A 13,504-nucleotide genomic window follows, 5' to 3' on the forward strand; every position below is an offset into this window, starting at 1 on the left:
TGAGCAGGATGTGAGAGCTCCTTGTGTCTCCTTACACACATATCCTTTGATAATCTCTTAGTTTTTACCTCTCATAGGTTACTATAGAGGTATAGCTAGTATCCTTTACTATTTGTATTGATTAATTATCGTATTTCTACTGTTTATTCACGTGTATTCGTGATTGTTCAGCTAGCTTTACGCCTTCATGAAAATCTGTACGATTTGTAGATTACGCTTTTTCTGCCTCCGATCCACATGTAATATGCCCTAGTTGTTCTACCACGTGATGCTTAATTTCACGCTGCAGTTACTGCATTAATTTATCTCATTCTGCATTTAATAAATATCATCTTTATGCCTTAAGACGCTGCTGCAGATAGATCACGCAAACAAGGGCAAAACATGGCAGAGAGTCCAGATATTCCTTCCAGTCAGCTGCTAGCGATCGACCTCTCTCGCCTCTGGTGTTCTGCTAGAGACCCTGCGCGCAGAGGAACGTGGACGCAGTCCGCTACTCGAAGAAACGACCGCCTCCCCAGACATCCCGTCCATTGCAGACTAAGTCTAAGAGGGCCTCATCATCGCCTCAACGCAGATTGAGGACACCAGGGCAGCGCAGACTTCCAAAGGGAAATTCCACGAAGACAGCAAGAACTTTCTCAGCCGAGATCGCTCCAGCAGCAGAGTTGGGCCTCTACGATGATCAGCCGATAATCATCCCCACTTTCGGCAGAAGAAGCGACCGTGTCAGCGATTGTGACTTCTGCAGAGATCCTCCATGCAGCCTGATGCCTCTACACCGACGCCAGACGCCATTGATGTGAACCCCATCGCAGAAAAGACGCCGACGACTTCGACTACAGATCATCCCAGAAGACATGATGCGGCAGATTATGAACATCATGGAGGACCACTACAAACTGCGCAGCAGGGTCCGAAGCCTTCGAAGGCTCCAACGTGACAGCAGCACCCAGAGGCACCCCGTCAACGTAGCAGCCAAGACGATGTCACCTTCGCTGAGGAAGTCCCGCACCACCTTGACGAAGGACCTAGATACAGCTTTCGCCAAGGCCTTCGCTGGCGGAGGAGAGATCATCACCATCTTCGATTTCATCTCTAGATATGGACTCAGACCATCAGACATCACGGAAGCCTTCGCTGGGTCATATCATCGATCCCCGACCGGACGTAATGAAGCTTCGCTAAGGCATTCGCGAAAGACATATGATTCCAGATCTTCATCGCCTAGAAGAACATCGAGGGACTGCCGAAGAGCTTAGCTATCAACATTCACCTCACAAGTCTCCGAGAAGATCATCCCATAGACGATCTTCCACTCGCTTCATCACCAGGTCGATCACCCATCAGATCTCCACATAGAGCGCGCACAAGTCAACTAGATCGCCACAAACCTCATCAGATATTCAGATAGCTACACGCAGTCCCCGAGCATCTACAATTTATTAATGATGATGGTTTTGAGGATGATGGAGGAATCATATTTTCTGATGCAGAGATACGGTGCATTGATGGTCAATAACCTAGATCTCACATCACCATCTAAAAGTGGCAATACAGCTCAGACGTATTTGATGAAGGAAGATGATCCAGATGCAATCACTCTACCCCCGATCGACCCGACAGCGCAGTGCCACAGAATCTAGATGCAGCTTTCCAGAAAGCTACGAAAGTTCAGATACCACATCTACCCAACTTTCAAGCCAAGAAGTTCTCCACGATAACATGGACTCCTTCTACAAGGCCCAGGACATCGATGAGAACTATAAGATCATCAGCGATATGTAAAGAACAAGATTTACAAGATGGATGATCGCAGTTGGCTCATATAGAAACCATGACGAGACGTATGTTCTTTGGGTTAAATAGATCTAGGACGATCAATGAGACTCTTATTACTAGATTCCGGGATTCCACGACGGAAGATGATAGAATGATTTATTCTGCCTTACTTATGCAAAAGAAAGATCAGCAGTTTTTAACGGATCATCTTACATCTGTTTCAGCAGCACTGACCTTAGCTCGTCGTCAAGGCCTCCTCGCCTCCTGTAATTGGGGGGAGAACTTTACAGCCCCACTTTATACAGCCCCGTGGTCGACAACATCCATCTTTGACGGAGAAATCGACAAGGTCGCCAAGGAAGTCTCTAAGGATTCCAGGGAAGTCCTTATGATTAGATCGATGGACACACTAGCCAGCGTCATTCGTCAGACTTCACAAAGATACTCAGGCAGATCTAAGTTCACGGGCCTACAAAGAGCAAGAGACAGGAAGATAGCCAGCTCTAGAGGTAAAGATTCTTTAAAGTCACGCCCATATGGCAACTATAGAGGAGGATCAGGAAGAGGCAGGACACCCAGAGGTTCCCCAGCAAATTATAGACGCTGAAACACAGGTTCGAACCACTGGAGTCTTCCACCCCAGCCGTTCCAGTACAACCAGCTCAAGCGGGTGGACGCCTCCAACTACACTGGGAAAACTGGGGAATACTGCAAGATCCTTACGCCTCCAACATTATTCAACACGGATTTTCGTATCCCTCTACAGGACAAGCCTCCGCTGACAATCAAACCCCCAAGTTCGATTTACAAGCGCAACAACTACCAAAGATAAAGAGGGCTGTCTCATCACTCCTATCCAAACAGGCCATAGAAGTAATAGATCAAGCAAACGTCGAACCAGGTTTCTACTCCCAGTTTTCCTAGTTCCCAAGAAAAACTCCACGGAGAAATACAGACTCATCTACAACATGAGCTTTTTCAACAAGAACTATCTACGCAAACCACGAAGTTTCGCATGATACATTTACCTCAGTTACGCCAGATGATTCGTCCCTATGGACTACATGGGCAGCATAGATCTACAGGATGCCTACTTGCACATCCCCATTCATCCCGATTCCAGGAAATACCTACGATTTACTCTAGAAGGGCTACATTACCAGTGGAAAGTACTCCCATTCGGAATATCATCAGCCCCCTGGCTATTCACGAGGATAACGAAACCGATTATCAAATTTCTACATCGTCAAGGGCTACGCAGTGCGTTTTACCTCGACGACGGGATACAAGTAGATCAAGATCCACTGCGTCTCAAACTACAGTTAAATTACATCATAAAGCTACTAACACAACTAGGTTGGTTAGTAAACTTACGCAAGTCGGACCTAGTACCATCGCAAGACCTACAGTTCCTAGGTATTCGATTCATCACAAATCGCAACCGTATTATGGTACCAGAAGACCGTTGGCTCAAGATACAACAGACCATTCCACCAGCTCTACTCTCTCGTTACCACTGCGACAATGGCAGAGCCTACTAGGTCTTCTCACATCAGCCCAAGACATGACTGTCACAGGCAGATTACAGTTACGTCCCCTACAGGTCCTCATCAACGCACATCTCAACGATGTACAACCATTCAGTCTACCGAAACATCTCAGACCACATCTACTATGGTGGACCAAGAAATCGAATGTCTGCGAAGGGATTTGTTTAGCAGAGCAGGAATACAAAACCCATCTGTATGTAGACGTCTGCGTGCTCCAAGGTTGGGAGCTCATCTCACCAACCACGATATCAGGGTTATGGAATCAGCAAGAATGCAAACTCCATATAAACAGTCTAGAAATGAAAGCTGTAATCAACGCCATTCTACATTGGAGCACATTTCTACAAAATGCGCGCCTAATGATCCATACAGACAATTCGACAGTGGCGTTCTACATAAACAAGCAAGGCTCAACGAGATCGATGAACCTTTTGAACCTAAGCTTTCAACTGTTCGATTTAATACAAGATCTAAATCTACATGTCAAAGCAGTGCACATTCCCGAGCCAGAAATATACTAGCAGGCTCTCTCTCGGCCTCATCTACCATCACCGACAGAGTGGATGATCAACCGGAAATTTTTGCACAGATAATCAAGCAATTAGGAGCGCCGCTAATAGACCTATTCACGCCAGCGATTCAACAATCAGCTACCGACATTCGTGTCACCAGTCCCAGACCCCAAGCTTGGGCAACGGACTCTAAGTCTATCATGGGAAGGCCTCAATGCGTGCAGCGTTTCCGCCGCCAGCAATAATACCTCAAGTATTACAGAAAATCAGACAAACACAGAGCCTACAACTCACTTTGGTCGCCCTACTGGTCGGCCAGAACGTGGTTTCCCATACTAATTCAAGAAATCGGTCAACCAACACTGGAGCTACCCAAGCGGCGCAAACCTGTTAATTCATCCTCACACCAAACAAGTGCACGGAAACCCAGCAATGTTCCAACTACACGTATGGACTGTATACAAATGTGTTTAAACAAGAGAGGATATTCTGCCAGGGCGGCAAAAGCAGTCACGCTTGCCTTTACGTTACTCAACTCAGAACTTATGCGACGACAAGTGGCACAGTTTCTCGAAAATTATGCAACAAAGAAAGGGTTTACAGCAAGAGAGGCTTCACAACCTCAAGTGGCAGACTATTTGTGTTACCTACGCCAAAACAAACATTTAAAAGGTTCAACGATATCAACATATCTTGCAGCTTAGCTCTGTAATCACCATGAGAGCGGTGTCAAATTGACAAGATCTCCAGAGTTACTGGCCTTACTCTGAGCTTTCCGATTGGAGGACCAAAGCGGAAGTTCCACCCCCAGCTTGGGATCTGAATGTAGTGTTACAACACCTCACGCAGTGAGGTCTATGAACCTTGGAATCGACAAACTTTGAATTTCTCTCACAGAAAACATTGTTTCTGCTATCGCTAGCCACAGCAGCAAGAATGTCTGAAATTCACGCTCTGGATTACGAGAGGATACAGTTTGATGACAATCATAACACAGCGCACCTCGGATTAAGATGGGATTTCATTGCAAAGAATCAACTGCCAGGTCAACCAGACAGATTATTCCACATCCCGGCGCTATCCTCTATTCTCGGATCACAAGATACACAAGACCTATCACTGTGTCCGGTAAAAGCGCTCAAAGTTTATTTCACGACGATCCAAAACAAGGAGAAGATTTCTCAAACGTTTATTCATCCCATTATCGCCCTACGAATCAAACAGAAGTGTCACGGACCACAATATCTATTTGGATAAGGACTGTCATTCTCCGTGCCTACAAGGCAGCAGGCTTGGACCCACCAACAGCATCAAATCCACATGAGATCAGGGCACTGGCCTCTACCCTAAGCCCTACACGGTAACTGTTCCTTGAACACGATTATGGAAGGATGCTATTGGAAATCTAACATGGTATTTGCTAATCACTACCTAAGAGACATCACTACAGAAGATGTCTCTGGCATTCACCATTTCGGACCACTGGTCCTCACTCAGCAACTGACAGTCCCTCGTGGCGTTAAAATATTAGCCTCACAAGATTAATATGTATTTTATACATACTCATCTAGCTTATAACTCTAAGGAGTTTTAGGGCTATGTATATATGTTCAGCTTAAGTATTCTACCTTAAGCATATACTTGGATATAGTCAATTTCAGTGCCTCTATCAGAGTCACCTATATATATATATATATAATTTATATGTATTGTTCAATATATTCATAATGTAATTCCCTTTAATGGCTTTATATAACCTATGGTTTTCTTTATACAGGATACATCCTAAATCTAAGACTTCATGAAGTTCCGTGAGAATATTACAGTATATCTATACAAAATCACTAATTATAAATCCAAAGTATTCTGTTACCCACCTCCGTTCCGTGGATGCTACAAGCAAAGAGCATGAGTCAGGATAAGGAAAAATATGTAATTTTAGAGTAAAATTGATATTTTATACTTATCCTGACTCATGAGGTTAGCCTCCCATCCTCCCCACATAACACTTTGGATTTCCTGTAAATTCAAGTGTTGGGCTCGCTAAATCAGGAGAGAGTGGAGCACATGGCCAGAGGGTGGCGACACCTTTTCCCGCCAGGGGAGACAAAGGGGAGCAACTCGTGGTGAGTACCAATTAGTGATTTTATTTTGAAGGGAGCTTCAAATAAGGAGATACAAGTGTTCCACTATGTTCACAAGAAGAAGAAGACAAGCAAAAGAGCATGAGTCAGGATAAGTATAAAATATCAATTTTACTCTAAAAATTACATTTTTGATTTGCGATTGTACGCTTATAATTTTGTTTATATGTTTTTTCATAATCAGCAATGTATATTATATGTCATGAATAAGTGATAATTGTGTTTTAATTATCTTTGATTTTTTGGCTGCATGTGACCTTTAAGACTCAGGTCATGTGTACCTCTGTCGGCTGTACATCAAACTGCTGCAATGAGATAGGAATGACAATACTTTCGCCCTGATCTTGTTTCAGGTTATGAAACACAGCAGAAAATATTACCAAGTTGTTGATATGAATTGTTTTCAATTTTGGAAAAAAATATGCAGTTATTTTGAAAATGTCCCAGCCATGAACTGGTGGGGTTACTTACAGCACTGACGATGCCTTGGTTTACAATGGCTGTTTTCAGTGCACATTAAACTGAATGGCTCAGGTAACCTCATATGTTATTTTGGCAATGGTTGGTGCATGTTTGACAGAAGCCATACCTCTTTTATTCTACATGTTTACATATGCAATATGCTACCAATCCTGTTTCGTTTTGTCACTTTTGTATCATGTGGCCAGGTTTGTACCATCTCTCCAATCTTGTGTCATATTGGGGCATATTGTCAGTCAAGTGTTATATATAAGTTTTGAATCATATACTACCCAAAAGATGTAAAGAAAACGTTAAACAGGTGTTTTCTTTGAAGTCTTTGGAGTAGAATATATATATTGATGCTCTGGAAGTTTATCACAATATCTTAGTTTCATTACTACCATTGTGAATAAATACCATGTAAGCCCATGTAAACCAAGGCACAGAGTGGCTGCGTTATTTGCCAGCTGAATTCACTGGACCATGTGATAGTTATGTACATTCGTCAGCTGTGACATCCTCTTACATGACTTTCTGACATCTATACATTGCTAATTGATATGTTGACTATGTCAGTTTGACATCTTGTCATCTTGGAGGCTTCTAATTTGATATCACATGCAGGGACAGCGAAGTACACCTTGAAATGTTCAAAGTAATTTGTCAGACAGGAGACATGTCCTTCTCTACTCTGATCTGTTTGACCTGTTCAAGTTAATTATTATCCCACCGGCATGTAATGTGGTGGGATATAGTCGTCGCCCTCGTCCGTCTGTCCGTCCGTCCGTCCGTCCGTCCGTCCGTCCGTAATCATTTTGTTTCCGGAGCATAACTCAAAGACCGTTCGATATTTTTCATCCAAAATTGGTAGATATGTCAAACATAACCTAAAGTGGTGCCTTTTGCTATTTACAGATTATTGTCATTTTTATTTTCTCGGTTTCCATGGAAATGTTTTGGACTTAGTCTTAAAGAAGGGTGGGCTTCGTTTCCGGAGCATAACTCAAGAACCGTTCAATATTTTTCAACAAAACTTGGTAGATATATCAAACAGATCCTTAAGTGGTGCCTTTTGCTATTTACAGATTTTTGGCATTTTATTTTTCCGGTTTCCATGGAAACGATTCAGACTTAGTCCCAAAAGTGAGGGTGGGCTTCGTTTCGAGACATAACTCAAGAACCGTTCAATATTTTTCAACAAAACTTAGTAGATATATCAAACAGATCCTAAAGTGGTGCCTTTTGCTATTTGCAGATTTTTGGCATTTTTATTTTTCCTGGTTTCCATGGAAACATTTTGGACTTAGTCTCAAAAAGTAAGGATTGCTTTCGTTTCCGGAGCATAACTCAAGAACCGTTCAATATTTTTCAACAAAACTTTGTAGATATATCAAACAGATCCTAAAGTGGTGCCTTTTGCTATTTGCAGATTTTTGGCATTTTTATTTTTCCTGGTTTCCATGGAAACATTTTGGACTTAGTCTCAAAAAGTAAGGATTGCTTTCGTTTCCGGAGCATAACTCAAGAACCGTTTGATATTTTTCAACAAAACTTGGTAGATATATCAAACAGATCCTAAAGTGGTGCCTTTTGCTATTTGCAGATTTTTGGCATTTTTATTTTTCCTGGTTTCCATGGAAACGATTCAGACTTAGTCCCAAAAGTGAGGGGTGGGCTTCGTTTCCGGAGCACAACTCGAAAACTTCTCTATATCTTTCAGCAAAACTTGGCAGATATGTGAGGCAGATCTTGAAGTGGTGCCTTTTGCTATTTGCAGATATTTGTGATTTATTATTTTCTCTGTTTCCACGGAAATGATTCAGACTTATTCTCAAAAGGAAGGGGTGGGTTTCGTTTCCGGAGCATAACTCAAGAACCGTTAAATATTTTTCAACAAGACTTGGTAGATATATCAATCAGATCCTAAAGTGGTGCCTTTTGCTATTTACAGATTTTTGGCATTTTTACTTTTCCCGGTTTCCATGGAAACGATTCGGACTTAGTCTCAAAAGTGAGGGGTGGGCTTCGTTTCCGGAGCATAACTCAAGAACCGTTCAATATTTTTCAACAGAACTTGGTAGATGTATGAAACAGAACCTTAAGTGGTGCCTTTTGCTATTTGCCGATTTTTGGCATTTTAATTTTTCCTGGTTTCCATGGAAACATTTTGGACTTAGTCTCAAAAAGTAATCATTGCTTTCGTTTCCGGAGCACAACTCAAAAACCGTATAATATTTTTCAACAAAACTTGGTAGATATATCAATCAGATCCTAAAGTGGTGCCTTTTGCTATTTGCAGATATTTGTGATTTATTATTTTCTCAGTTTCCATGGAAACAATTTGGACTTAGTCTCAAAAGGGAGGGGTAGGTTTTGTTTCCGGAGCACAACGCGAAAACTTCTTAATATCTTTCAGCAAAACTTAGCAGATATGTGAGGCAGATCCTAAAGTGGTGCCTTTTGCTATTTGCAGATTTTTGTCATTTATTTTTTTCATGATTTCCATGGAAACGATTTGCACTTAGTCTAAAATCAAGCTAGACTTTAGTAACTGTCAGATGATTTGTTCTTTCAAAGATGTGGGGGCCGGGGGGATATGTCATCTTCTGATGACTCTTGTTACATGTGTAAAGATTTGACAATTCTTGATACTTTCTGCTTATGAGTGAGAGAGTTTAGTTTTGCACCGCTTTCAGTAATATTCAAGAAATATCACGGCGAGGGACACCAGAAATAGGCTTCACACATTGTACCCATGTGGGGAATCGAACTCGGGTCTTCAGCGTCACAATCCAACACTTTAACTACTAGGCTACCCCACCACCCTTTCTGCTTATGTGTAACTCAATGGGGTTTATAAGTTACAGTAGGATCCTTGTTTTCAATGTTTGTTGTACATGGATAACATTGGAGTCCCCGTGTGGTGTGTGGATGAGAGCTATCATCAATGTTCTATTTGTTATTTGAGTACCCGTGTGGTGTCTGGATGAGAGCTATCATTAATGTTCTATTTGTTATTTGAGTACCCGTGTGGTGTCTGGATGAGAGCTGTCATTCATCATCCTATATATGTTGTATTCCATGTCCAGCTCTTTACCCAACTGGCCATCATAAATGATGGCGAGACTTGTGACTTCATCGGCATCAGCATTTTTCCAAGATAATAAAGAAAGCTAAAATATAGTCTATTGTATATAAACTCATCATTAAGCTGTTTTTGTGATGCTGTTGGATCGATCGTAGGGTGACTGATGTTCGAATATAAGTGTAAATTAGTAATGACAGTCCCTTTCACTGAGGTTTCTTGTCATCTTGGATCTATGTGATGTGGACAAGACATGAAGCTATTTCTTGGTTAACCAAGCTATAAATATCATTTGTGATTACTCTTTGAATAGATACATGATGCCCAGAGATCGTCTTAATAACCATTCTTCTGTAGGTGTTGTTGCACAAATCTACCTTAGTGTTGAGGTGATCGCAGCACCCATGCTGTAAGATAGACTTGTTACAGTCTGCTCTGTACAGTGGCACCCATGCTGTAAGATAGACTTGTTACAGTCAGCTCTGTACAGTGGCACCCATGCTTTAAGATAGACTTGCTACAGTCTGCTCTGTACAGTGGCACCCATGCTGTAAGATAGACTTGTTACAGTCAGCTCTGTACAGTGGCACCCATGCTTTAAGATAGACTTGCTACAGTCTGCTCTGTACAGTGGCACCCATGCTGTAAGATAGACTTGTTACAGTCAGCTCTGTACAGTGGCACCCATGCTTTAAGATAGATTTGTTACAGTCAGCTCTGTACAGTGGCACCCATGCTGTAAGATAGACTTGTTACAGTCAGCTCTGTACAGAGGCACCCATGCTTTAAGATAGACTTGTTACAGTCTGCTCTGTACAGTGGCACCCATGCTGTAAGATAGACTTGTTACAGTCTGCTCTGTACAGTGGCACCCATGCTGTAAGATAGACTTGTTACAGTCAGCTCTGTACAGCGGCACCCAGGCTTTAGTTTAAGATAGACTTGTTACAGTCTGCTCTGTACAGTGGCACCCATGCTTTAAGATAGACTTGTTACAGTCTGCTCTGTACATTGGCACCCATGCTATAAGATAGACTTGTTACAGTCAACTCTGTACAGTGGCACCCATGCTTTAAGATAGACTTGTTACAGTCAGCTCTGTACAGTGGCACCCATGCTGTAAGATAGACTTGTTACAGTCTGCTCTGTACAGTGGCACCCATGCTTTAAGATAGACTTGTTACAGTCAGCTCTGTACAGAGGCACCCATGCTTTAAGATAGACTTGTTACAGTCAGCTCTGTACAGTGGCACCCATGCTGTAAGATAGACTTGTTGCAGTCTGCTATGTACAGTGGCACCCATGCTGTAAGATAGACTTGTTACAGTCAGCTCTGTACAGAGGCACCCATGCTTTAAGATAGACTTGTTACAGTCAGCTCTGTACAGTGGCACCCATGCTTTAAGATAGACTTGTTGCAGTCTGCTATGTACAGTGGCACCCATGCCTACCAATTTCTATGTATCGAACTGTCCAAATTTAGTACAACTGAAGGTTCAGAAAATTATGTTTTGGAGTTCTAACCACAGTGATTGCAAGTGCCAATTCACAAACATGCATTAACTGTGTAATTCATGATAGCCACAAGTATAAAACCATGCATGAATCAGAATTGAGGCGACATTGGAATAAGCTGGATTCCATTGAAATGAATGCCTGTCTTGTTAGACCAAGGTCGCCCCGAAGGCAAGTCACTGTAATGCTGTCTTGGCACAAAGCCTGACTACCTGCCAACTCTCAGACATGCAGGCAGATCAAACTCCAATATGGAAATAATGTAAGGATTCAATCATTTCATGTCAATCTTGTGTACCAAACTCGTGCTTGTCCTTGGTATAAATATGTATTTTCAAGTCTCTGTTTTATTCAATTCCTCTGTTATTTGATCTTAAGCTTTCTATGAAGAAATATATCAACTTAATTGTTTGTCCTTTGGGGATTTGGTTTGTGTGAAATTATATTGGCAGTTGGTTTTTACAGTTGAACTTGAACCTATTATGGCAGTGGCAAATGTGTGTGGGCGAGTGTGTTAGTGGAACCCCAGGTTTTTATTGTTGGGCGTAGCCCACAATGTTGTCGGACAGACCATGGAGGGTTGGTCGAGTCAAACTAACATTCATAGCAGCCCAAAGGAAGGAGATATTTTGACAGGGACACTGCCCCAGCGGGCATGCAGGGATGGGATTGCCCGCAAGTTCCAAATGTTGGTCATTAGAGACTGAAACAGAGATATGGGCTAATACTAGGCTGCTAGACCAAGGCAGATAAAAAAAGATAATATTTCTGGTCATGGAAATTTCTATCATCCAGTATGTTATTACAATCCAGCTGGAAGGTCTTTGGTTTGTATTTAACCTGGGATTGATTGGTGTCTAATAACTGGGGAAGAGTGGAAGCAGATATGTTGGGTTACCACAAGGGATGATTGGCGTGGCTTGCTTGTTGTGTCATCAAACCCTGATAACAAGGCACAATGTTGTGTTGGTATTAATAATTCCCCCTGACTGCTTTCACTGTGAGTGGTCTCTCACATCCGGATTGATTATAACCATAGCTGCTCCAATTGAGAAAATATTGATACTCAGAATACACATCCACACTGATACTCAGAATACACATCCACACTGATACTCAGAATACACAATCACACTGATACTCAGAATACACATCCACACTGATACTCAGAATACACATCCACACTGATACTCAGAATATACATCCACACTGATACTCAGAATACACATCCACACTGATACTCAGAATACACATCCACACTGATACTCAGAATACACAATCACACTGATACTCAGAATACACAATCACACTGATACTCAGAATACACATCCACACTGATACTCAGAATACACATCCACACTGATACTCAGAATACACATCCACACTGATACTCAGAATACACATCCACACTGATACTCAGAATACACAATCACACTGATACTCAGAATACACATCCACACTGATACTCAGAATACACATCCACACTGATACTCAGAATATACATCCACACTGATACTCAGAATACACATCCACACTGATACTCAGAATACACATCCACACTGATACTCAGAATACACATCCACACTGATACTCAGAATACACATCCACACTGATACTCAGAATACACATCCACACTGATACTCAGAATACACATCCACACTGATACTCAGAATACACAATCACACTGATACTCAGAATACACATCCACACTGATACTCAGAATACGCAGTCACACTGATACTCAGAATACACATCCACACTGATACTCAGAATACACAATCACACTGATACTCAGAATACACATCCACACTGATACTCAGAATACGCAGTCACACTGATACTCAGAATACACATCCACACTGATACTCAGAATACACAATCACACTGATACTCAGAATACACATCCACACTGATACTCAGAATACGCAGTCACACTGATACTCAGAATACACATCCACACTGATACTCAGAATACACATCCACACTGATACTCAGAATACACATCCACACTGATACTCAGAATACACATCCACACTGATACTCAGAATACACATCCACACTGATACTCAGAATACACATCCACACTGATACTCAGAATACGCAGCCACACTGATACTCAGAATACACAATCACACTGATACTCAGAATACACAATCACACTGATACTCAGAATACACATCCACACTGATACTCAGAATACACATCCACACTGATACTCAGAATACACATCCACACTGATACTCAGAATACACATCCACACTGATACTCAGAATACACATCCACACTGATACTCAGAATACACATCCACACTGATACTCAGAATACACATCCACACTGATACTCAGAATACACATCCACACTGATACTCAGAATACACATCCACACTGATACTCAGAATACACATCCACACTGATACTCAGAATACACAATCACACTGATACTCAGAATACACAT

The 13,504-nt window shown here is 41.9% G+C and overlaps 1 protein-coding gene across 1 annotated transcript in view; it reads left to right on the forward strand.

The window, feature by feature from the left end:
- The window catches only part of LOC124279769 (unconventional myosin-IXAa-like), a 160,836-nt gene that overhangs the window by 35,093 nt on the left and 112,239 nt on the right, over positions 1-13,504 (forward strand).

This window comes from Haliotis rubra, unplaced genomic scaffold, assembly GCF_003918875.1.
Source record: "Haliotis rubra isolate DU_JTF1 unplaced genomic scaffold, ASM391887v1 Scf107, whole genome shotgun sequence".
Classification (NCBI taxonomy): Eukaryota; Metazoa; Mollusca; class Gastropoda; order Lepetellida; family Haliotidae; genus Haliotis; species Haliotis rubra.